At 37.1% G+C, this 26,762-nt stretch overlaps 1 long non-coding RNA gene across 1 annotated transcript in view; it reads left to right on the forward strand.

Moving 5' to 3' along the window:
* Positions 1-3,547: 3,547 nt before the first annotated feature.
* LOC121072402 overlaps positions 3,548-26,762 on the forward strand; it is a 110,074-nt gene continuing 86,859 nt past the window's right edge. The window contains exon 1 of the long non-coding RNA XR_005821192.1: positions 3,548-3,845. This is a non-coding gene — a long non-coding RNA (uncharacterized LOC121072402). The remainder of the gene's footprint in view (positions 3,846-26,762) is intronic.

Below are 26,762 nucleotides of genomic sequence, written 5' to 3' on the forward strand. Positions count from 1 at the left end.
ACAGTATTCAGGAAAGCTTTGTGATTCAACGGGTTAGAGCTTTAGCAAAAAAAAAACTGCTGTCAGTGGTAGTTTGTCTCAGCACAATATTCAATGTGCATTTGTTTGTATTCCAAAATAAATGCTGATGTTGCATAATCATTGTTTGAACTAGAGAGACTTGGGAATAAGCATCCCCAGGTACTGCAGGGTGGGGTTGCAGCAGACACAGCAACCCAGCGCAGCCTGCACAAGGCTGTCTGTGTCTTATCTCTGGCCCTCTCAGGCCTCTCTCGTCTGCCTGTTGTCAATGCCTGAAATACACTCACTAAAAAAAAAGGAAGGACAAAAAGAAAAATAAATTTGACTTATGTGGGAGTAAGCATGCTTTTAAACTAAGCAAACATTAGTTAGATCAAAATCTATCAACTCGTGATTTGCCCCAAGACATTAACTATAGCTTTGCTGTCATACTTATATAAGTAGCTTGTTTATGTAATTTCTCTTGTTTAAAGGTGTTTGCTTGTTTTTCAATAAATCCAAATACTTTTCAAGACTTCAAGAGATTGGAAACGTAGAACATCTTTTCTGAGGTGTCACATAGAATGTATTTCCATTGTTAGCCTTAATGGCTTTAAGAAACTTCCTGTATTATTTTAAAAATAAATATGAAATAGTTCTTTTCACAGCATGAATAGTAGTTAACCTATAGAGGTAAAAGAGTTAAATACTGTAATGGGATTTTTAAAGGGACTTCTTAATTTTATGACCAATAATATCATTTGTAACTTTATGTACTAGGAGGGGCCATCAAATTCATACTCCAGGGTGTTAGCTGATCACAGGGATAAGGAACACTCCTCTCATCCCTTTTTGCCATGTAGGACATTGTGTAATTAGCCAGTTGTTTTCTTTGAAGTACCTAACCTAGGCCACTGGTGAAGGCAGAATACTGAGCTTGAAGGATAATTGATCCAATCTGGCACAGTAATTCTATGTTCACTTGTTGACTCTTAAAATATATATTCTTCGGATCAAAGATGGAGCATTTCTGAGTTTTTCATTTTCTTTTCTGTTTATAAGAGTGCCAAAAGTATACATTACATGAGTCCTTTCAGAAGGTGGTCCTTCTGGAACTCATGTCAGCATATTTGCTAATTAGAATTGTCCAGTGCTGTGACTATCTTTAAGGATCTATAGTACAGAGAAATACTGCTTGCATTACTCTTAAGGATGCTGGTTTTGCTATTTCAGGTTGTCAATTGTTTAGTCATGCTTGCACTGTTCAATCCCTCTTGCCTGCTCACCTTCTCACTACCGTAACATCCCATAAGTGCTGGATGATTTCAGGGATTTTCTGAAAGAGATTGGTATAATCACCTTTATTATAATATTATTTGTGAAGGGGAAGGGAATATAAACAACAGCAAAGGCTAGTGACCTTAGCCCAGCTCCTGCCTTTGCAGGGACAATCTCCTGTGATACTTCTGCTTCACAACATCAGAGATGGTTGTATATATACCATAAGCAAAGAAAGAACACCTTCAGAGCTAAGCATGGAAAAGTCTGGAGAACAATCTGGCATCATTTTGCATGCCATTTTTCTGAGTGAAAATGCAGGGTCTGGCTAGCCCTGGCTAGAATCTTGCATTAGTGTGAAGGGCAAGGGGCGCTTGTGTGTGCGAGGAAAGGAAATGGCCAGCATCTTCATGAGTAGTTAGAGGTTTTCCAGAGATGAATGGGAAATTAATTGATTTATTTTTGCTTAAAGCTTTTGTCCCTTAGAGCTTGACGGAAGAAGTTTATAATCTTTATAAAGTTTCTGCAGAGTTTGTTTTCCCCGTTAACTTGCAGATAGATTGTGTGAAAGGCAAAGATTCTAAAGATGAATTATTTGTGGATTTTATACTGTTACATTCCCAACTGGTCATAATTTTCTAAATGCACACATACACTAAAAAAGGTTATGAACTCAGTTTTGTTTTGTTTTGTTTTGTTTTTCTGTTCCTTAAATGTGTCGAGAAACCCACTGGTTTTCACTCTTGTTTCTTTGCTTTTTCAGAACTGAAGTAAAATCTAAGCAAATCTCTTGGGATCTGTGAAAACCTAAACTCAAGCCTCTTGCCATTTCTGGTAGATAAAGGGGAAGCAATGTTAGTTTCTGAGACCACTATCAAATGCTTGCAATATATATAGTTAAAAAAATGTGTGTATACATATATATATATATATATATGTATATTCTGGAAGCTGGAATTAGACAGAAATTGGATAATCACTTGTGCTCAACATTTCGCCATGTATATTTGATACCTCCATCAGTGTCCTGTACATATAAGTTGAAACAGAGTTTTGGAAAATCTCTGAGTTTTGAGCTTCTTTTCTCTTCCCATGCATTACACAGCGTGGGCACCCAAAGTTCAGAAGCATGTCTTGTGGCAGAGCTTTTCCAAGTTATCGCTATTACAGATGGGACAAAGCCATAGTCCTTTTCTGGTTCTGCCTCTACCAGTTTCTGACCATACTGAGCCAATTCAAAACATTGAACTAGCAGAAAAATAACTTGGCAAGAAAAACTCTATAATTTTTATTCAGTTTGTCAGCTGAAATGAGCAGGGTGTACAGCAGTCTCTTTTGCTGACAATATGTTTCATCATTTTGGCTGTGGTGCTTAAGCAAGCACCCAAGATGCCTGGAAATGAAGTAAAGCAATTGCAGTTAGATGGCATTACTTTGAGATTTTGTGCTTTGGTCTCATCAGGTTTCTCAAGTCAGAGAAGGTCATAGCTGGTCAGACAAGAAATCCCTCACTTCTCTTCTTTTCCCTTTAAAAGCCACAGCTAAAGCTAATATGTACCTGCACCCTGCGCTGATCTTCCATTTAGTCAGAGAGACAAAGAATGTGCAATAGCAAGCCTTTCATTTGGTTGAGAAATCAAAACAGGGACTTGACTTTAAATAGAATCAAACTATGTCTGGTCCAAGACCCTCAAACATCTGTTAATCAGACTCAGGAAATGCTAATGAAATTAGAGTTTATAACAGAGGTACTGCTAACAGGTTGCTGTGTAACCAAGAAGGATCTGTATTATTTGTCGTCATCTCTGAACTCTCCTACGTCTGGATAGAAGTTGCATGTGCTCATTAGCACAAGTTTGTGGACAGCAATGAACTAAAACCTGGCAGTCTTTTCTCTGCCTGGACAGTGTAAAATAGTTGGTGTGTGCTGTATCATTTTTAGAATTTCTAGAGGTTGCTTTACCATGGCCTGTATTTTTTTGTTAAACCAGTTTGAATAATTTATGCAATCTGTATATGATAGAAGGAATTTGAACTTTCTCTAACATCACAATAGTAGTTGGACTATTCACTCTCTTGTATTATTTCTGTCTTAGAAACATCTCAGAACAAGAAAGAAAAAAGGAGAGAGAAGGAAGGAAGGAAGGAAGAAAGGAAGGAAGGAAGGAAGGAAGGAAAAGAAAGGAGAAAAGGAAAAGAAAAAAAAGGAAAAGAAAAGGAGAAAGAAAAAGAAAGAAGGAAAAAGAAAAAGAAAGAAAAAGAAAAAAGAAAGAAAGAAAGAAAGAAAGAAAAAGAAAGAAAGAAAGAAAAAAGAAAAAAAAGAAAGAAAGAAAGAAAGAAAGAAAGAGAAAGAAAGAAAGAAAGAAAAAGAGAAAGAAAGAAAGAAAGAAAGAAAAAGACAATTCTATTATACTTTCTGAAAGGACTCATTAGACTACAAGAGGAAGTGTGCAGAGGATAATTGCATAAGAACAAGCCAAATACTGTAATATTACTGTAGGTCAGAAGAAGAAGGCTATGAAATGTGGGCACCTACACACATCACGGCTGCTAAGGAGAAAGGAAAGGTAGGTAACCCTTTACTGCTACAATACTTTATTTCACTTTAAAACGTTGAAAATAGTATTTTTTCTGCATTAGAAATACAAATGACACATTTTTCCATGATACCCTGCTGTCCTGCTAGCAAATGTTTTCCGGTCAATCAATCAGTCGCTCAAGCAGTCAAAATCTTTAACCACATAAAAATCTATTGAGAACAAGTTTTATTTACAGTGGTGACCTGGCCAAGAAAGCTCACAAACAGCAATATGTAACATCACTTACAGACATACAATCACTATTGTATATTACTAGAAAGTGCCCAAACATATCACCAGGCATAAATCAATTATATAAAATACCACAAACATCAAATAAACCAATAAAAGAGGGAAGGTCATAACACCACCAGACATGTCATGAATAACTGCTACAAACATCAGCCAATGATTCATCCAGAGTATGAATAAATATATATATATGTGTATATATATATGCAAGCAATTCCTTTTAGATCCTTTTGTATTCTGTTAAAAATGCGTTGCTGTCTTTTGATGTCTATTTTACAACATTACTTCTATTTATATTTCACTAAGGACATTGATTATTTTTAAAGTCTATGTTAATTAAAATTGGGGGTGTTACTTGTTATATAAATGTGCATTTCAGCATGTATGTTTTGCTTTACAAATCATTGCATATATTTCTGTGCTTGCTTATAAATGGTAATACTTTGCATTTAATATTATAGTTCACTATATTATTATAGCTTTGTCTACTAAAAGAAACTGGACCTAGAACACTATAGGGAACATAGCTTGGTATAATTGTCATTGTCATTCCCCCACCCCTGCCCCAGATTATGAATATACATAATTCAAAAACCACTAAGATTTGAACTCTCTGTTTGAAATAATATTACAGATGTGTTGTAAGCTTCAAGTCTTCATCACCTCTTAGAGTCTGCACCAGTATTTGTATATTAGCAATAAGGAGTGCATATAAAACCATCATTAAATGTGGTCTTTAGAGAGCTGAGAGCTTATACATAGAACAACATATCTGTAACTGTTAAATACGAGAATTGCAATCAACCCATTTTTAAATGCTGGACTATGGTTTTCTCAGTATGTCTGCATTCATCTGTGTCTTATTCCCAGAGGTCCATGTTAAATGCTACCAGTCTAGAGGGTCCTATTCCTCCTTGCTCCCAACTGGAATATACATTTACATTTTCGCAAGGGCCACAAGAGTTTAACCTTCACAAATTCTGTTTTATTTGATAGTTTGACTCATGCTTTTCACAGGAATAAATTACTGCATTCAGAACAGATGTCCCATGCATATCTCATCTATTTGAATGGAATTTTATGAAATAAATTATATAGAATGTGCAAATTTCCACCAATTGCTTATTCAATATGAAGATAATGTAAGTAAGCATTACTTTCAATCTGTCAATCAAACTTGGCAGAAAATTAGGTAGTATCTCTCATCAGATCTTGTTCTTAAAGGGGATGTCTCTGAGCAACCCACAGTTTACAAGGTAGTGATATTGCCCATCATTTACACTCCAATAGTCTTCAGCTACTATCAGCAAGACAAACCTGTCTGCTAAATTGGCAACAAAAGTGTTTCATTGCTGAAAATGAGATTTGCTTTTAAACCTCTTTTATGGCTAAATTGAATGTATTTGAATGGAAAAAAAAATGTATGAAAACATTTGGTTTATTTATATACATTCTCTTCCAGATATGGAGCTTATTCTGAAATTCAGAATAAATAGATCATCCAGACTCTTAATCTAGATCCCCTGCTTTTAAACTGATGATATTGGCTGAAAATCAGACTGCCATCATTTCAGATTAGTCATTTTTGCTTCATTGATAACATATGCGCTTAGAAGCAAGTTCTGCACATTTAAAAAAATTCCAACCCTTCTATGCATGCATTTTTCAGATATAGACCCAACTAGTATATGCTAACACTAAGCAATTTGTTTTGCAGCATGTCACATAATTCTCTTTTTTTTACACCCAATATCTATGATTAAGAAATGTAATACATACTAAGAAAGTCTTAGATAATTTACACGATGCATTAAAGTGTTTTGCATGAGAATATAGTATGATGCAGACAGCAGAAGAATTATGTCTTTCATTAAAAGGTTTGCAACTCAGTGTGCTATGATATAACTATAGCAGTTTTTCTGTCTCGGTGAAGGTTTTTTATTTTAAACACTGCCTTGAAAACCAGGGGATGCATATGCAATAGCACTACTTTAGCTATATGTTTTAACTTAATATCACCTCTTAGTAATTACACACTGTCAGTTTACCTGCTGTCCCAGGGTTATGGGTGAACAGCTATGCTGTCACTGTTCTTCATCTCTCTGAATCTTGATGTAAGCAGTAAAATAAGATGGCATTTTTTCATTATTTAACGTTTTAAAAAAATCCTAGTTCAAAGTCTATTTGAAGCAGTTCATCAAGAATGATATACATTAAGGTCAGGATTAAAAGAAAACCAATTACGTGAAAGAAATATGATTTTTGCCATGGATCCTTTATGTGCAAATTAGCATGTGTACTTGCTGCCTAATTTAGAAAGCACCAAAGGTCAACTTACAGGGATGCAGAGTGGCTTTTGGAGGAGTTCAGAATTGGTGTTTCCTGAAGAATTTAAGCGGGAAAGAGGAATGATTCACTTGGCAAGAAGGCTTGTGCTTGGGGTAAAACCTAGTCATCATTCAGCAGGGCTTACACTATCTGAAAAAAACATTTTAGCTGGGGACCTGTTTTAACTAGCAACTTGGAAGCTTCTCTGGGTTGGAGTAATCTCCAAGTGTACACGGAGGTTGTCCTGCACCCTATTCATACCTTCACTGTATTGCTGACAGAATAAAAGTGAGAGCTCTAAGCTGATGCAGCATTTTGATGCTGTCTGGCTGTAAGAATGGCTTATAAGGCAGAAAAGGCTCAGCTCTTTGATTTTCAGGATCTGTTTCAGAGAAATTGGGGTCTATTCCAGGAGCACTGCAAAATATGCCAAAAGCCTTAGAGGTGTCTTCCCTCTCTCCCATCCACTGAAGTTGAGATCGACTTGCTGTAACATTTTCTACCAGTTTTCATTCTTCTACATTGTCTTCTCATCACTTGTCTCCTTCATTTTGTATTCATCAGTTCTTCATGTTTTCACACTAAATATTTGCTTGGAATATGTAGCTATGAAGCTGTTCTTTCTTTCCACTTCAAAAATCCTCTTCTATATTTTCAGGAAAAACAATGGAGTGTACTTTTTTATAACATCCAGACACCATAACTGGCATTTTATGGAGTCTTTATCTCACCATGTAGATCAGCATGATAGGTAGTTATACTAGTATATTATCACACTATATATTTGAGCTTCTGGTGAAGGTAAGAACGATAATATCTATCTAACATTGGTGGCTATAAACTAAAATGCAGGAGATTGAGTTGTGTATCTGAAAATCCCTATATAATAATATTAGATAGTATAAGAGCTAATACCATTTCAGCTAACTTGTAAAAATGCTGCAGTATCTTGTGCTGAAACAGAATTCCTCTGTTTTGCTGTTTTTGACTAATATAACACACAGACTTAATAAATCCAAGGCGTTTAAAGGATATTTCCATAAATTATTCTGTTAGTATGTGGACTTTGGTGAAATTTGTCAAGCTGTATTAAAAAACAAATTGAAGAAGCAGTAAATCTTTTGTTTGGCCAGAGCTTACTTCTACTTGTGTGCAGAAGGATAATGTTCTACTGTGAGTGCAAAGCTGCCAACACTGAAAATCTGTATGTCCTCCCAAATGCTTGTTTATGAAGACAAGAAAACAGCATGGCTTGTTCTGCAGTGACACTTCACTATAAAGAGGTTGTTGTATTTCTTCTGCCTCCTTCTCCCCACAGACTCTGGCAGGTTGGAGTCACAACCCAGAGGCCTTGGGCAGCAGTGTATTCCCAGAGCGTAGGAGAAACCCTTATGCGACATAGAGCTATAACTACCCCATGCAACACCATGCTCTCAGATTAATGAGAGTAGTATGCAAATTCTTGACTACTGTACTGGTTTTGAAGGGTGTGGACATCTGGATGTCTTTTAATCTGATGGAGTGCTCAATTCACCAATGATACCATGCACAAAGATGCCAACGGTATAGGGCTATTTTAGTCTCCTTCCTGCTAACTGAGCTGAATTCCAGACCCCTGTAGTGAGGTCCCCATCCTCACTAGGCTTGCTGTCTAGTTAATAATTGGCTGCATGAATTACAAACCATCTTCCAAAGGCTCTAGGAATCTGAAATAGTGAAAGTGACAGTGATTCACCTTTTGAAAATGTGGTAAATTAAGCTACAAATGAAAACTGTTATTAAGCTATGACTGGCAACTGCTAGTAAGGCATTTGGCATGTCCTGGGGGCACGGGAACTCAGAATGGGTTGTTGCTACTTTTCAAGGGATGGCCCTGTGGAAATGTATTTATTTCATACCCAATTAACTCAGATAAAAAAATAAGTCTTCGGTCTATCCAATTGTCCTTCAGCTCAGGTATTTGGAGCCAGTGAGCCTTCACCTGATGTAATTCTTCCGAGCCTTCTCCAGACCAGAGCTATGGCAGAACTGGACTATCTCTGAAATTGCTGTTGAAAGATGAGGAATTAAAATTAAGCTCAACCAAATGAAAACTCTCCATAGATTTTCTGGGTTCATCTCTGACATCCATTGTCTTAGTGATGCCACATATCTTGCTCTGCAGCAAATTTGTATGTGGTCTGTAACTCTGTGTTCCCCTTTTTCTAAAGTTCCATATCCTGTGTGCCGTGACTTTCAGCACTGAAGATTACTCACAGCAGAAGTCATTAGAAGTTGAATTTTCAATGTACTATGTCCTACATGTTACTAATTACTCATCCTCACTCTTGCCAAAATATGCCATCTCGGATAAGCACCCAAGTTTATTGGAAACTTCTAATTTTAATATCAATCTACCTTAAGTCAACAGCTGTGAAATAGAGGTAATAGCGCCTATTTAACTCAAAGAGAGAGGAGACGGGTGCTTCACACAAAGTACTGTATTGATAAGGACCAAGGCATTCACCTGACAAAATGAACTCTGTCTTCAGAACGTGCTTCAAATACAGCATGGGAAATAATTCCTGGGACAGTACACCTTTGGTTAGGGGCATACATGCAACAGGTTTGAGTTATTTTTGGGCAGACATCCATTATTCTACCATTTCTTAACTTTAGTGTTCTTGGCTCTGTAACCGTATTATTTGGGTCATCGGTGAAATGTTGAATCAGAGTTGAAGGTCAAGTGAAGAGACAATTTGTCTGTGGTTTCCAGCTTAATACATTAGTTAAATCGCATGTGTTCAAGGATATTCTCATTTAAAAATAATCTAACCCAAAGTTATTCAGGTTTTTAGTATTGTCATTCAGCTGCTGCAGAGATGTCATTGTCACTGTGTGGCAAGTGCTCTGTAACAGCCTTGTTCTGTACTTCTCTTGGTTGCTAACAAGTTTCTACACACAAGGAACTGTAGAATAGTTTTTTAGTTTGCCTTTGTGTCTGGGCTTTACATATTAATTTGAGCTGTAAATTATAGAAACATGCAAATTATATGGTATAAAACCATTAGAAACACTAAGTTCCACAGCTTCAAGTTATCTTAGTTCATATTTCCACAACATTCTCCTCAAAAAACTGGCTGCTCGTGGCTTGGACTGGCGTATGCTTTGTTGGGTTAAAAACTGGCTGGATAGCTGGGCCCAAAGAGTTGTGGTGAATGGAGTCAAATCCAGTTGGAGGCCGGTCACTAGTGGAGTCCCCCAGGGCTCAGTACTGGGGCCAGTCCTCTTCAATATCTTTATCGATGATCTGGATGAGGGGATTGAGTGCACCCTCAGTAAGTTTGCAGACGACACCAAGCTAGGTGCATGTGTCGATCTGCTCAAGGGTAGGAAGGCTCTGCAGGAGGATCTGCATAGGCTGGAGCGATGGGCTGAGGTCAACTGTATGAAGTTCAACAAGGCCAAGTGCCGGGTCCTGCACCTGGGGCGTAACAACCCCAAGCAGCGCTACAGGCTGGGACATGAGTGGTTGGAAAGCTGCCTGGCAGAGAAGGACCTGGGAGCACTGGTTGATAGTCGGCTGAATATGAGCCAGCAGTGTGCTCAGGTGGCCAAGAAGGCCAACAGCATCCTGGCTTGTATAAGAAGCAGCGTGGCCAGCAGGTCTAGGGAAGTGATTGTCCCCCTGTACTCGGCTCTGGTGAGGCCACACCTCGAGCACTGTGTTCAGTTTTGGGCCCCTTGCTACAAGAAGGATATCGAGGTGCTCGAGAGAGTCCAGAGAAGGGCGACGAGGCTAGTGAGGGGTCTGGAGAACAAGTCTTACAAGGAGCGGCTGAGGGAGCTGGGATTGTTCAGCCTGGAGAAGAGGAGGCTCAGGGGCGACCTTATCGCTCTCTACAGGTACCTTAAAGGAGGCTGTAGCAAGGTAAGGGTTGGTCTATTCTCCCACGTGCCTGGTGACAGGACAAGGGGGAATGGGCTAAAGTTGTGCCAGGGGAAGTTTAGGTTAGATATTAGGAAGAACTTCTTTACTGAAAGGGTTGTTAGGCATTGGAATGGGCTGCCCAGGGCAGTGGTTGAGTCACCATCCCTGGAGGTCTTTAAGAGACGTTTAGATGTTGAGCTTAGTGATATGGTTTAGTGGAGGACTTGTTAGTGTTAGATCAGAGGTTGGACTGGGTGATCTTGGAGGTCTCTTCCAACCTAGACGATTCTGTGATTCTGTGATTCTGTGATATAAACAGAAAAACTATTTTTAACTCTAAGAGAAAATGATATACTATCTCAAAAACTGAATATTATGTCTTGAAGGAGTAGTTAGCAAGAACACTAAAGGACACAGGAAGCTCTGTTCTTTCAGTATATGAAAAGCTTTTGAAAATTACTTGCAGAAGCTCCTGACATCATGACAGAAGAAAGAAAAGAGCTTGTCCCTGGTGGTTAGTAAAATCTAGGATCCTGAGTTCTGTACTCCGAGGTCTTGAAGATTTTGTCTCTTAATGTATTTGACTAGTTCGAAAAATGGAGCAGAAAAAATGATATAATTGTTTCATCCCACAGCCTTACAGTTTGTACATGAGTATGTATACCCATACTGTTAGAATTTGGTCCCCTATTTACAGTTAGGCCATTTTCATAACCTCAGGAATAAATAAGATATTCTCTACAAAGACCAATCAGATTTTTTGAACAATGCTTATTGTTAAGATTTAAATTCACATAAAGAAGGGCAAAAAAATTTGTTGGCTTTTTTTTTCTCCCTGTGATATTACAATGTAGATATGTGATCATGCATAAATGTGACTTTTAAAGCCAATGGCAGTCTTTGACGTCAACAACCTGATCATTGTAATTATTTTAGCAGAAGTTAAGTGCTTTGTTAAAGACTTATTTTTAAAAAACAAAAAATCAAAATCCTTACTTTCATATCATTTTGTTTATTCCAAAACCATCCATTTTACCAGGTGGATTGAGAAAATGCCATAGCAACACAAATCACTTGAGTCCTACAGCAGGGGCTTAATATTAGAACTGCAAGACCAAGTAAGCAGTTTCTGGAAACTGAGAAAACTACATTTCTAATAACTACCCCACTAATTCCCCGGTAAATATACCAAACATTGTCTTGTCATAGCTGCCTGTTGACTGAGGAACGGGCCCTTAGACTACTGAGGTTGAATGTACGTTTTCTATTTCTGCAGAAATTCCAGAATTAAAGTCTTGCAACCACTAAGGTGGATAGCAAAATTCCCATAAACCTTACCAGACTCAGGGATTTATGCAGATACTTCATCACCAAATGGGAGTTTAATGGTAGTCTCTAACACCACCTGCAAAAATGAAAAGTACCTCAGAATGAGATCTGTACTACTTTGCCATATACTTAAAATTCTTATGCAAAACATACTGATCATAAGTGAAATATGTTATTTCCTAAATTGACCTTACCTCACTATCATTTATGCATGTTTCAGCATGTATGTACAGACCCATTACTAAATGAACAATCTCTAGGCACCCCTGTAATAAATGAATGACCCTTTACACATTTATAATGTTTTAACATTTATGACACTGCTGTCTTTAATTTTGAGAAAAACAGAGTTTGCCCATAATTTAAAATTATGTGGCTAATTTACTAAATGTATAAAATGAACAATGCTTTATTTTAACATTTAAATTCCCTTAAACAAGGACAGAAGAACAATGTAGTTTATGTTAGCATTTTTTTTCCAATTATAGTGCAGATACTGAATGTAGCTATGTGATCATGCATAAACATGACCCTTCCAAAAGAGGCCCCTGGCCTTAGAACAGTTCTTACTAGTGAAATTATAGAAGCTTGGATGGCCAACAGTATCAAGAAATAATTGCGACTTTATCAGGCTGTTCTCAAGTAAGTGCTGTCACTGCCTGAATCTGGTGATAAATTGCATTGATCATGTAGGTTACAGAACCCCTATCAGTATCAAAGCAAAGACATTATATTTTGACAGTGGTGCCTTCATTGTCAACTTCTGGAAGTATTGTACTGTACTACATTGAATGGCTCATTTAATAACTGTTTATAAATTAAACAAGCAGAAAAAATATTAACTATTTGAAATACTCGGGAAATTTTTTAGAGCACTTAGTTTTAAGAGACACTTCACATTAGGTAAAAGTTTGAATTCTGGATATCGCAAAAACATTGGCTAATGTTGTTGCAGATAACAAATTGGTGAACATGCATTCTAGAAGGCAACATTAAACATTTTTTTAAACATATATATGGGTGCTTATGGGAGGGTATTATGGTGTCTATGTCATGGTCAGTTAATAACAGTTACAGAGGAGTTTCCACAAGCTGCATGGAAACCCTGGCTTCAAATCTGACAGGAGTTTTTCATATTATAGCAAGACTCTGATTCTGTATTCCCTTCTTACCTGTGAGTGGTTTAGGATTGCTGTAAAACTTTGAGATTGAACCCACAGTCCTAATATTTAATTTGAATGGTATAGCAGCAGGCTGTCATGCTGGATACTGGTATAAACAGTTAAAATGATATTTGAGAGTACTTCATTAAATTTAGACAAAAGGTGGAATTCACAGTAAAGTCAAATCCACCCAATAAACCAGACAGGTAGTGCTCATAAGCCTTAAGGAAATCTTTTGTCACCCCTTCTGGCTTGAACAGCTAGCCAAAATTCTGACATTTTTTTTGGTTATTTTAGGAGGAAAATTAATGATCGTCAGATATCTTTAATTTAGAATTTTCAACTTTCTTAATATGGGAATATAATTTATCAAAATGTGGTGGAAAAAAAATTTAGTTTATAAGTAGTGTAAAGTGAGGGTAGGTGTTGCCATTAGTCTAGGAACACTTTTTTTCTTCTGTACTCAGTATTGACTCATACAGAACAGACTGTTTTACACCAAATCTGTGACTAGAAACCGTCTCCTTGCAGGAAAAAATCCGATATCCAGTCCCTTGTGCTTCTAGTGCCTAATAGACAACAGAAGTTTTGTGTACTTGACTACAGCTTCCCTCAAACCCTTTTTTCACTAATTCTACTCCAGGTCTTCAGAAATGAGTGGCTTCATCCTTGGCCCACCTTAGCTTGCTTCAATAGGGAGAGTTAGGAATTCAAAATAAAGTGTCTCATAGGTTATGTCTGCTAACAAATTTCCACTAATTGACATCAAACTGGTTAATTTCCATATAATAAGTGTTGATTGATTCAAGGGTTTGACTGAACTGGCTAAAACTGTCCTTACAATGATCACTTATGGGCTACCTTTTTGGAACACTGGAATATTTAAGGTCTTGCCAGATTTCAAGGATGCTGGGAGTTGGAACAATGTTTTTAATCTTGGCTACTAATTATGTGGCAAAGGTATAAACTGGGCTTTGCAAATCATTATTTCCATTAGAAAGGTGTTGGAAGCAATTCCACTGAGGGCTTCCCTCCTATTTATGCAGCTGTTATTCCCATGGGAGGAGGCCATTGCAGTCCTGGCTGAAACATGGGCTTCTGTTCTGTTTCCACAGCACTTGGAAGAAAAACAAAACAGGACTAATGAAAAACACACACGGGAAATGCTTTATTATTTCATCATCCTCACCTACTGAGATCTGGCACCACTCTGTGTTTAGGAAGAACTTCTCCCGCCCTCCCTCTCTCGCAGTGTGGTTATATAAGGCTGACACTCTGTCATTTCCTGTCAGATCATTTCAGAGGAATTTGCTCTTATTTCCTCCCAGCCTCATCCCCTCCTCCCGGCCTCAGCCTTGGCTGCATGCCCCAGCAGCCATGCTGTGTTTACTTAACCGCATGGAGCGCTGGGCTGTACGGCTCGAAATTCTTGGGCAACACGCACACACGCACATCGCGAGCAAGCTCGCAAAAGTTAGCATTCCCACTCAGGAAACAGACAGTGATTCTTTTGTAAAGAAAGTATGCAGGGGCCAGTGCCAGACCTTAGTCTTTGTAGGCTATGGAGAGGCCTGACTGTTTTCACTAAATGGGGACAAAAATCTTGGATTTCTGTTGGCCCCTATGTCTCCAAGTAAATTTCTCTTGGGAGATACATTTTTGATCATTCCACATATTCAGACTAGGGTCTATTCTCAACATCTCTGTGCATCATGGAATTCATAGAGCATCACTAGCAGTTAACTTGACATTCAAACAATGTGTTAGTATTTGCTAAACATGTCTGGCTCCAATATATGTACCTACAGCACTGCACAAATACATGGTTACTCCTAACATTTTTCTACTTTGGCATACCTGTAACAGACTGGATAGATTAGTTAAAATGTCCATGCCTTATAAATGGTGTAAAACTATTTTAGCACCCAACAATGGTGTGAAAATAAACCATGCAGAAACATACTTGAATGATGTGTGAGCTTTTCAGTGGGTAAAGTGGTCACAGTTCATTGTTTGAAAAAAAAAAGAAAAAAAAAAAAAGTAATCTTTAGTCACTAATAATCTCCACACTAAGATTTATGGCAATGGATAAAAAGAACTAAGTAAACTATCTGACTGAGAAGTCATTTCTTCCTTCCCTGGCAGCATAGGATTTGTTTAAATGCTGTTAGGAGAAGGCTAATTAAAATAATTTTGCCAGAAGTCTAGGAGATCACTAAGTCCAACACGCGTGCTCTTGATCTAGAATGACAACTTGTTTCCTAACATAAACTAGAACTTTCTTACCAATACAGAAAATTAGAAATCAGAGTGAGAAATTCTTCCCTCTGTCGTAATTATAAAAATAACCATTATTTTGGGTAGCAGTCATAAAATAAATGACAATTGACATTTTGGGAAATTTAAGTTTTATTTAATATTATTGCTAATATTTATTTAATGTAAAGGTAGTAGGCTACCTTCCAGGCCAGGTCAGGATTTAATAGTTTCCATTCTACTTATGATTGATTTTTCTTGTCCAGAAGACTATGAGAATTTTAGAGCAAAATCATCGAATCATGATCTGTATGAGACTGTTATCACTAGCTGGAGTTAACATTTAATACACGTCCCCTTGTACACTAATACAACATAAGAAAAAAATTTGCAGTTTTTCATTTTATGATTCATATCTGTTTTGCTTTCCCTGTTCTATTGTACTCTAAGTAGAGGGAAATAATTGATGTAAAGAAGAAAATAGTATTTTTCCAGTCCCATTTCCACAGTATAGAGATTTCAAGTCTAAAATTAATGCAACTTTTGGAATTTTCCAGTTTCTAAATATATGAAATGGAAGTTAAAGAAATCCTAAATTGCCAAGCTAAAATTAAATTACAATAATGGAATTTTTGCATATATATTTGGAAGTGTATATATCTGGAAGAGTACTTTTTTTTCAAAGTAATTATGTCAGATAGTCACAGGTCTTTCTTTTATGATGTGATCTACTAAATAAGACATTTTAATGTTTCTGAGAAATGGTAGCAGAATTTTAAGCACATTTTCTCTATTTTGTCTAATTTGAGTGATGTCCTTCATAAGTCAGATTACTATCATATGCCATTATTTTCAAGATTATCACTATATACTTTCAGATTTCTTGAGTTTCTTTATATTCTTATCTTTCTAAGTCCTTCATAGTGATGACAGATCAAAAACAATAAATAATCTCTGTGGAAATATTTCAAACCAAAAAGAACATTTATTGTTGTTTAGCTCTCAATGAGAGAGAGAGAGAACCTAAGGAATGCAAGAGTAACTGGCTATTTGTAATAAAATAGTATGGAAAATTTATCACAAATACTGTCATCTCATCTAAACACGATTCTGCTCACAATCACCAACAATAATGTTTTTCTTAAATTTTATTCATTACTTAAATGAATTCAGGAATTCTTTTTAACTCTGTTGAATTTACTATGAAGAATTTCCTATAAGTATTCATTACATGGTACTCAAAGTCTGAGCTATGTTTCACAGAGGTGATTGGGCAAGGCATAATACTAGCTTTGACATTTTATGAGTTCCGTTATGGACTGTATGGTCTCACCATCTCCTCTTGAAGTACTGTATTTCTTTCTTGCTGGAAAAATCTGCGGAAAGGTAGAAAACTGGTTACTGAAATGCTGAGATCTGTTCAAAGTATCTATAACAGACAATTACTGTGTTTGAGTCCACTGTCTTCCTCCAAAGCAGGAGTATCCATGCCATTTTAGTAGATGCTTGTCTAATCTGCTTTTAAAGGTTTGCAAGGATTAAAACTCCTAATCTGTAGATTCTATAGCAGCTGTAAGGTACACTAGATTTTTAAATATCGGTTTTCTGGAGAAGAGAAGAATTGAGGTTTTCCAGAGAGGGATAGTTTACCTGAGAATTTGCTGAAGTTGCCAGGAAAAGACTGTCACTAGCCAGCAGTGACTAAGGCCTCAGAAAATATAGGAAAGTGGACAAAAAGGAAGGCGGGATGGAAAACTAGTCTTGAAGATAAAAATCCAAGTCATCTCCATTAAATGTACTTTAAAAATATCTATAAAAAAATCCAAGGCAATAAGCCTAGATAAAGAGGGCTATCCTAGGACTGTGATGACTCATTCCTCTGAAGACTCTGAAGAGAATAAATAAGATGAAAGAGGATCTACTGCAACTTTCTGTAGTAACTTCTCATATGGTAGCTTTTTCTATTCTGGGAGCTATAACTAAAATAATTTTGGCAGAAAAGACATACTTATCATGACAGGCTTTATGACAGGCTTTATGACTTATTAACCAGAAGCAACAGAATGACTGAGACAGCGTCTACAGCAGCAGAAAAATTGGAAGATTGTTCTACTGGGAATACATTTTGTGATCTAGTATTTTCCAAGGAAATGTTATTAGACAGAGGGATGAATTTCATATCTATTTTGATGCAGAGTCTGTAGATGAAATCTAGGATTGTACTGCTGTATTAAAAGTACTTTATTATGATTCTAAAAACCTCAGTCAGTATATGCCTGCATTTATAGGGCACATAGTAACTCTAACAGCAATTGTTTACCTCAGGATGACCTAAGAGTCCACAAAATTCCTCTTCTGAAGTCATGTACAGAAATAAAAGGGGCTGTTAGACCTGATAGTAAATGATCAGAACAGAGAAGTAGAAATATTTTTTAAATCCATGCTTTGACAAAGATTTAAAGGAAGTGAAAATGCACATTTGGGCAGTAATCTTGAAGTTATATCTATGCAGCTGGGAAGAAAATAAGAAAGCTGTTCTTTATTGCATAATTAACCCCAAACCTACTAAAATTCCTGGAGAACAGAGCAATACAATGATTTTAATAGTACACCCTGAGTCCAAACATCAAGCTCTGCTCTGCCCCATAGATGTGCTGAGATCCTCCTGTAAGTGTAATGGTGGCCAGGTGGAGGAGAGGTGGAGTGTTCCCTTTATGAATGGCATCAGTGGGAATGAGATTTGACTGGAGATGGAGGTAACCACTGGGATGATCAGGAGCAGCATGCCTATGTGGATGAGTCTAGAGAAATGAAATGCATCTAAAACTTTCTCTCTGGCCATCACAGAAAATTATAGGAATTATGATGACTTAATGGTGAGGTTAATTAATTTATGGCATTTTTCCAAGTAAAAGTTCTAGATAGGCACAAGGCAGCATCTATATATGAGGATTCTGCAGTTGCCAGTGGGTGGCTGGGAGTTGCGTCAGAACACAAGAAAACAACAACAGGTGTTTACTTCAGCAAAGGCTTCTGGAAGGGAGGTAAGGGTCTGTGATAATTTAATCAGACCGAAGAAGAAGTCAAGGAGCAATTCTTTGCACTGTTGAAAATGGTCCATTAAAGCTAAGAGGAGAGTTGTATTGATTTCAAAAGATAGAGGAGATAGTGGAAATTGGGATGCTTCTCTGACGGGGACTTTTAAGCTTAAAAAATAAAACAAAAAACACATACACTCCTGTATGTGAGACAGAACCAGGGACACTGTTAGATAAGGTGTAAATAAAGTCCTTCACTTTTTAATTGTAAGTAGAAGGCAGAAGACCATTAAGCCAGTTGGGAGACAATGTGAACCTGTGAGAATGCAGAGGGGTGTTCCTGCTTCCCTGCTCAGAGGGACCTCTCACTCTGGACTCTGATGTGAGGAGGCCCAAATGTCCTCTTATCAAATGCTGGGGGCAGGAGCCAGCCAGGCTCTAAGTCAGGAGAAAGGCAGCTGCCTAATTAATCCTCTTCAGACAGGTAGTCAGAACATTTTGCCAAAACTGAATATCAGAATTTGAATTATTTGTTTGTATTTGTAAGTGCTGACAGTGTGCTAAGTAGCACAAAAGAGAGAGTTCCTGTTTTAAGAGGCTTCCAAAATAAATATAATCTAATTTTTTTCTGGAGTTTGGCCCAGTGCCTATTAGTAGCCAAACTGTGATACAATCCTAGAGCATAATGACATACTGTGCTCATTTTCCTCTGAGAAAAATGACTGATGATATTGCTTATGAAGAATTTCAGCTCTGTTACATGGGGACACGTGTGCACAGACTGCAGGGCCATGTGTCATTTGGGAAACAAGCATGCATTCAGTATTTTTCAGTGTTGAGGCAGTTGCGTTAATGACCTGACTTTTGCTGGTAATATTCACATGTGTAAAACTCACCAGGAAATAATTAGGAACACAAGATAAAATCTTGATCCCATTGGAGTTAAAAGGAATTTTCCTTTTGAATTAGAAGTTTGCAATATCTCCATTTAGCTTCATCAAGAGCATTCACCTTTTTGTTTTGCTTTTGTGCTTCCTATGTCCAAAACCTACAGCTATATTATGTAACTCCCTTTTACCAACTCCTTAAAGAGGAAAATTAACCTTATCATAACTGTTATATAACATAAAATTTCACACTGTTTCTTGATCTGATTTTTGGAATTTAAAATGATCTTTTTAATTAAAAATTAGAAATCAGGATTTCACAGTGCAAAAGATATAAAAAGGTCCTTCTTATTCTGTTACCTAAATTGGTGGTTTAAATTTAATTGTAAATCATAAAGAATGAGATTCAATATTTGAATATATGCAGGAAATCCAATTATATACTTTATGCAATGTAGTAAACTGCTATTACCTTACCTAGGAACATTTTTAGCACACACATAAACAGATATGTTTCATCCATGCCTATAACAGGGAAAAGTGGTAGATACTTTTAACATGTTTTACTTCATCGGATTTGAATAGGGTCTTGTTTTTGTGAAATCTGGCTTGAATTCAAGTTAAAACATTGTTTGCTTTCTTTTTTTTGTCTTCCTGCCCTTAACTATTCCTTTGCAGTGTGAAAATACCACAGCCTATGGTTGATGTCTTCATCACAGTGGAATGCTTTTAAACTTAATGAAGAGTTGCAATAAATCAGTATACTTCATTCTGCTTTCTATCATCAACACATATATACTTTCTTAGGTATTAATCCCCTCAGAGATTATTAGAAGTCAATAAGACATGTTAAAAATAATTATTATTAACTTTGTAAAGGATTGTATCTAGTATCTTAGCTGGTAGCTATCTTGTCTCCAATGACGTAACATTTATACATTATCCATTCATGTATTCCTCAGAAGATTTAATATATATATATATATATATATATAGCTTACGGCATTTAACCACAGTCTTGCCTTAGGATGCTGAAGTTGAGCATATGCATTTTGTGCAGAACTGGGGCTTTAGTTTAATGGCTCTTTCAAGCCAAAACTTTATGCCCTCCTGTGTTTGTTCAGCACCTACTATGAAACATTATTTTTTGATGCTTCTTAGTTCTAGATGTGGTAAATTACTTCAGGGATAGGCTTTTTCTTTCCCCTTAGGTTAATGGTTCCAGACTTTTTACCCCAAACCCACAGTAAATTTTCACCTCAGCCCTCTTTCTATAATTGTGGAAAACCAAAACAAGTTGCTCTCTCTCTTCTTAGCTGCAGCCTTTGCAGAAATTGAAAGCTGGATCTTTCAATTGACCAATTTCAATTGAGCAAACAGCTGGTCAAGTGATTCTCCAATTACTTCTAAACTTGCAGTTTTAATATTCTTGAAAAGGCTTTGGTCAATTTTTGGACTAACACTCAGGTCAACTCCTTTACTATTAGAATTTTATTGTCTTTTTTCTTTTCTTTTCTTTTCTTTTCTTTTCTTTTCTTTTCTTTTCTTTTCTTTTCTTTTCTTTTATTTTATTTTATTTTATTTTATTTTATTTTATTTTTTTCCAACCAACCTAGTTAGATCCTAATTAAATGTGCTGTACCTGAAACGTGCCTTTTTAAATACTGAGAGTGATGGCTAGGGCAGGTTGTTTGCTTTTGCCTCAGGTTTTGCTTCTTAAAGACAACAAGGAAACTAATAATTGGGTAAAGCATTTGTGAAAGCAATACAAAGCCGAACAAAGAGAGTGTATTCATTTTGTCTGAGAAATTTCTACAGTACATTTGCCTATGGGGTTGTCCCTAACCAAGGTTACCAGCTTATTAAGGAGGTTACTATGGCAACAGTGAAAAAGGGTTTCACAGATTTCTTGATGGCCCTTCTCAGTTAGGCTTTATTCTACTCCTTGTTACAAAATTAAATATACTTTTTCCATGAATAAGCAAGTCTCTCTTGATGGTAAATAACTTCTTGACAATTACAAAACATTAGAAGTCCTTAGAAATCCGTTTAATAGTTTATGCTCCACAAGGATATAGCATATTTTATGAGATTATTTTTTGGGGGGGTCTAGAAACAAGTTTTATGCTACCTTTACTAGCAGCAAATTGTTAGTATTCAGTTTTTCTTTGAGCCCTGCGTAATAAACCTATAGTAGAGAGACACCTGACTGATAGGCCATATAAGACAGAAAATATCTTCACACTTGAATTAAAAGCAACTTTTTAAAAGAATACTAAGTCCTTAAAAGAGCTATTAAGAAAAAAAAAAAAACTTTCATGTATATTATGAACATCTCCCGTCGGATGACACTGGAGTTATCTCCATGTTGCACCCATGAAAAGGAGTAACCCTCCCAAACTGGATATAAGCAAGATATCAAGCTAGAGCTTCACTAGGGAGACTATGCAGATCTCTGGTCCGCTCACTTTTTTCCTACTTTGATACTAGATGTATCCAGTACTTAAAGACATTTATATCTCAGAGTATAACAGGAGAACAAGAGCAGTTCATCCCTCTCAGTACTTTTTAATACTTCTCCAAAAGTAAAATTACTGCTTGAAGTTCTTGGAGACATGAAAAGCAGTGGTATGTTGGATTAGACACACAGTGTTACAGTTTTTTCCTCAGCCATGGGTGCTCCTTGTATTTGTAAATGCAAGCTGAGATTTGGAGTAACAGCACAGTCCCTAAAATGAGAGGAGCTGCCCGCCCCACTCAGGTTTCACAGCATCCACATTTGTGGGAAAGTTACTCCCTCACAAACTCATTCCAGTCTAAACGTAAGCAGAGCTGTACCCTCATAAGTTTCTGGCATATGAAACGAAAGCCTAAGAACCAAAGACTTTTCCTAGCATATACAAGAAAGTCTGCTGAATTTCAAACAGATTGGATCTGCACCACAGCAGTTTTGGAGCCTCTCAGTGGGTTACTGTTACTTCGGTGATGACTGGGAGGAATGTCATCTGCCCTGTGCAGCAGAATGGAATTAAGAGCGCTGTTTCATATAAAGAAATAGTCAGAGAAACTTTCTCCCAATAGTTTTAGCTTTGAAATGCCTTCTTTACTTTTGAAGATGTATCAACTAATATATAGGCTAAAGGATTTCCAGTTGTCTCTGCTATTAACATATAACATATATTCTTTTTGCTTTGCTTTGGACTTAACCAATTTTCTCTAAAATACATCCAAGACAGATAGCCAACATCTAAGTTCATTTGGGGTTTGGGAGGTTTACACATTATATATGCTAACTTACAGGAGCCTTGGTTACCTGGAAGTCTTAAAATTAGAGCTCGACTCTTTGTGGGCACTGAATTGGACCCATTGCATTGATTCACTGCCCAGTAGTTTTCACACTGAAATGCATAAGTTACATGTTCATAAAATAGACAAGTCTGCTGGCTTTGCATAAATTCACCAACAATTTACATTGAAACATGTGAGTTTGCCACTAGCTTGCTGTTTGTTTTTGTACGAAGATAGCTGTGTATCTAACTGCTGACTATACTGAACAATTGCATTATTGTAATGTTTAAATTGCTCCTAGAGGCCTATTTTAGCCTGATAAAAAGTATAAATGAATAAATTAAACTGTGTTTCAATATTCAGCATTTTACTACTGCTAATAATTTAGGAGTTGATTTTCTTTGCCTATTTTATTAATGTATTTATAGTACACAAGGAATAGGCAGAGGTTTAATTACTTTTTATTTTCAGTGCTTACAGAAATTCAAATTCTGCACTGGACCAAATTCCACTCTCAGGATAGGATATAACTTAAGATTTACCCTTAGCTGTGTCTGCAGGGAAAAGGTTTGAGCCTACTGTGATCATTCTATTTTCTTATTTTGTTTTAATTTTTTTTTTTTGGAGAAGCTGAATTGAAAAATTTTAAATATTAAGTAATCCTTCAGGGTGTCTAACATAATCTTAACAGTTTTTTTGAGGAATGCAGATAAGGAATAATATCTTGAAAATTTATTAGGTATAGATGCTTTTTTTGCAAAAAAAAAAAAGACAGAACTAAAAAAGAAACAGTCAATTTGTCAAAACCAGTCTTGTTTGAAATATATGCAACACAAACTGCAGAAACTTCTTGTGTTACAGAGGAGAATAAGTGCTGAACAGAAAAGGTTGGCTCTTATCACAGACATCACTTAAAACCATCTTTTATAGTGCCGTAGGTACACACTTTACACACTTTACAGGGTTATAAAAAGTCCTGGTGGGTTTACAACCCACAACCATGTGCTTAAATACCTTGATGGATCAGGCCCTTAATAAGAACAAACTCACAGTGAGATGAGGTAAGAATGGCATCTAGGGAGGACTGATGGGAGGTTATTAAATGGGAAGCAGTGACACTGTGTGTGCACCCTGAATGAAAGAGGGTCTCTGCCCCAGAGACCCACCTCTGGAGGGCAGTCCTGCTGAGACATGGTGTATTCCAGGCTCTCAAGACACATCTTTTTCTTTCAAGTATCTTTTTGCTATTGAACACTGTGAGGCTTCTTGGAAGAAACATTGGTCAAAAAGTAAAGGAAAAAGAAGTTTGTTCTGTGAACAGGGAAATACCTAGCTCAAGCACCACAGAAGCAGGAATACTAGACTTAGCTGAAAATAGGAAAAGTCCATAAAAATGACATACTTAGTGCTTTTTCAGATATCAGAGGACAGAACTAATGCAGACCTAGTACAGCTTTTCATGCAGCAGACTACAACATTGAAAATAGTGGGTTTTGCACAATTAAAGCAAAAATGCAAACAAACAGATAATTTTACTCATGCTTCCACACACAGTAACACACTGTGTCTCTGTCCTCCAATCTGCTTTTCAGCCAAGCAAAATAAAAGACCAAATACAAGAGTGAAGAGGAAAGTTAATAATCAGTGGAAAAGACGTGTCACCTGTGTGTTGTGACAGCCATGGCATGAATCATGTGCTGCCCAGCCTTTCTCCACACTGGGGGATAATAATGTTCCAAACAGCAAATGGGCTTTTCAAGGATGCACTCTCAATCCCGACCTGTCTCTCTACAATCTCGTTGTTCTTAAACCAAAATACTAATATCAAATGTATCAATTTCTAGCTAAAATTCATTTGAAATTATTTTGCAACTCTTTTCTCCAGCTGGCAAGAAATCTGGGATTTCTCAGATAATACCTTCAGAGCAATAGGAATGTCATTTTTTGTAATATAATTATATAATAAAATGGGGCTGATCTGTGATGGAGATTTCCTCATGTACTTAAATAAATCAAAGCGACTACCAAATTCACTATACAGCTCAAGTCCCTCAGCAGAGTTCCCTTCAGGCATATGAAACCTATATGTGAACAGTTCTTTATACTGTTGCCCACATGAGACCTGAGGATCTAGGACTGTTGGAACAGCCTCTACCAGCAAATTGTGGAAAAGAAAGAAAGTAGGAAAGCTAGCATAATCAAATCATATGCACTGCATGTCAGAACTGCCAGAACAAAAAGTGCTGTCAATCACACAGCCAATGAGTGATGGATATGTGTATTGCACCTTGTCAGAGTCCTGAGTTTGCCTACAGAGCCATTAACCAATTTGCTAGCTCAAACCATAGCAGCCTCAATTCAAAGCAAAGGAATTCACAAATCTTCTGGCAGTAAGCCTGAGATAGATAACTGCCCTTAATAACAGCAGAGCTATGGTGCCTAGATTTTTCATGTTAATTCACTGAGGAAATACATAAGAATAATATGGTTAGCTATCCAATGTAACCCTTCCTCCTGAATGCTCTTTCCTTTGCAGGTACATGGTATTCTCTAGAACAGGGAATTTATACACAACTATTCACTGTTTTGAAAGCATATCATGGAATACAAATGTAATTCAGAGACTGTAAAGGCCCTAACACAAGCAATATTATCATTCACTTGTGACTGGAGAATTTTTGGATATTCAAACCTAGCAACTTACCGAAAGAGAAAGCTAGTCCATTAAATGGAAACCAGGAACAAAGGATAATCTTAATGCACTATCTGATTGGCAGCAGGATGTATGGCCAAACCTTCTGGAGCATGTCAAAGTTGTGCCAGCAGATTAGGGAGTAAGAAAGTTTTCTTTATTCCCAACCATAATCTTGCAACACGCGTGCACTGCTTAGACCTCAAGGTAGGCCTAAGAGATATGTCTGCAGTGTTCAAACCATCGCCTGTTAGAAATTAGGATATGTTGGCAATATCAACCTGTGCTTCAGTAAGAGTCTTCCTGCTAAATTGACATGTATCTCATAAAGATGATGATGAACTATTGTTTGATAGCCATGGTATGAAAAGTGGTGTAAATTGAGCTTTTTTGCATAGTTGTGCCGGTTTGCGTGGGCACACATCACAGAGGCTCTCAGGCCAGGCTATGTGATATTGTTGACATTCAACAGAGCTGCACACAAGATGAACACAGCTTTCAACCTGGGGCAAATTTACAGGGATTTGAAACACTAGTGTCATTTACACAAGGGAAGAAAGAGGCAGTAACTGCCAGAAAAAAAAAAAATCACTATTAGAAGGGCACACAATAAAACAAAGTATCCCCAAATGTTTCAGCATCATCTATGGGACCAAATTCAGTATTGGCAGCTCATGGAGCTCTGTAGAAAGGTACATTCATTGTACATTGTCGATTCTCATAGACCTGTAACTTTCAGTTTCCAGGTCAACTGAATGATAGACTGATGTGTATTGTCACTTTATTTATTTATTTGCAGTAATCCCAATACATATTCAATCTTTTTTCAAAAGCTAAATTTAACCCACACAGTTAGCAAGGGTTATTCCTGCCCATGTTGTTGCAAGAGACTTTCATGAAAAGCACTTGGCTCTGTAGTTCCTGCTCTCTGACAGCCCCTTAGCACTCAGTTGCATCTCTGCACCAGACCTTTGTACACCCCTAGCCAGTCTCCAAATAGCTGGCTCCCAAGATTTGTGTACCCCAATGCTATTTGCAGAAGCGTCCAAGAAGCCCAATACTTCCAGCACATCTATCAAATGATGTGCAGAAAGACCTGCAGGTGATTCTTATTCCAAAGAAAGGGGCATAATTTCACAGAAGTAGGCAATTTAGCTAAGTTAAAATAACAGATCTTTTATGAGTGATATCCAGTAGAGGAAATTCAGAAAGTGAATGGAAAGCAGAAAGAAAACAGACTTAATATCTGTTTGCCAGCAGGGCACGGTAACTTCAAACCTTAATTAAACTAAATGCATGACTGAATTAAATATATTGTTCTGAATGATCCTCCAGGTCAATGAAATTATTAACTGATTGATCTGCAAAATTGGACAGGTGATGAATCAACCCAAATTTACTCAGTTTTCACCCCATCCCCCCAATGTAATTTGTTCTCGACAAACTGCGTAAGTAGATAAAAATGGATAAGTCGTTCAGCTGATAGCCTGTAAGAGTGCTCCTTCCCAATGTGCTGATAGTGCCTAGGTGTTTTTAAGATTAACACTAGGCCCTTTATTCATATATATTTTTGGGATGCTGGGGAGGGGCATGTAAATGACTGCAAGAAAATAAGTAGACTGCAGAAGTTTTATTCAGGTAGCCTAAGCTGTCAACTGCAGATAAGGGGATGGTTATGGTGCAAAAGTCATGGATTTACCCATCCCATGGACTGATAGCCCCTTCAGTCTGCCACTATTTAGAGGTTCAGAAACTCTTTTAG

This window comes from Cygnus olor, chromosome 6 (genome assembly GCF_009769625.2).
Source record: "Cygnus olor isolate bCygOlo1 chromosome 6, bCygOlo1.pri.v2, whole genome shotgun sequence".
NCBI classification, from domain to species: domain Eukaryota; kingdom Metazoa; phylum Chordata; class Aves; order Anseriformes; family Anatidae; genus Cygnus; species Cygnus olor.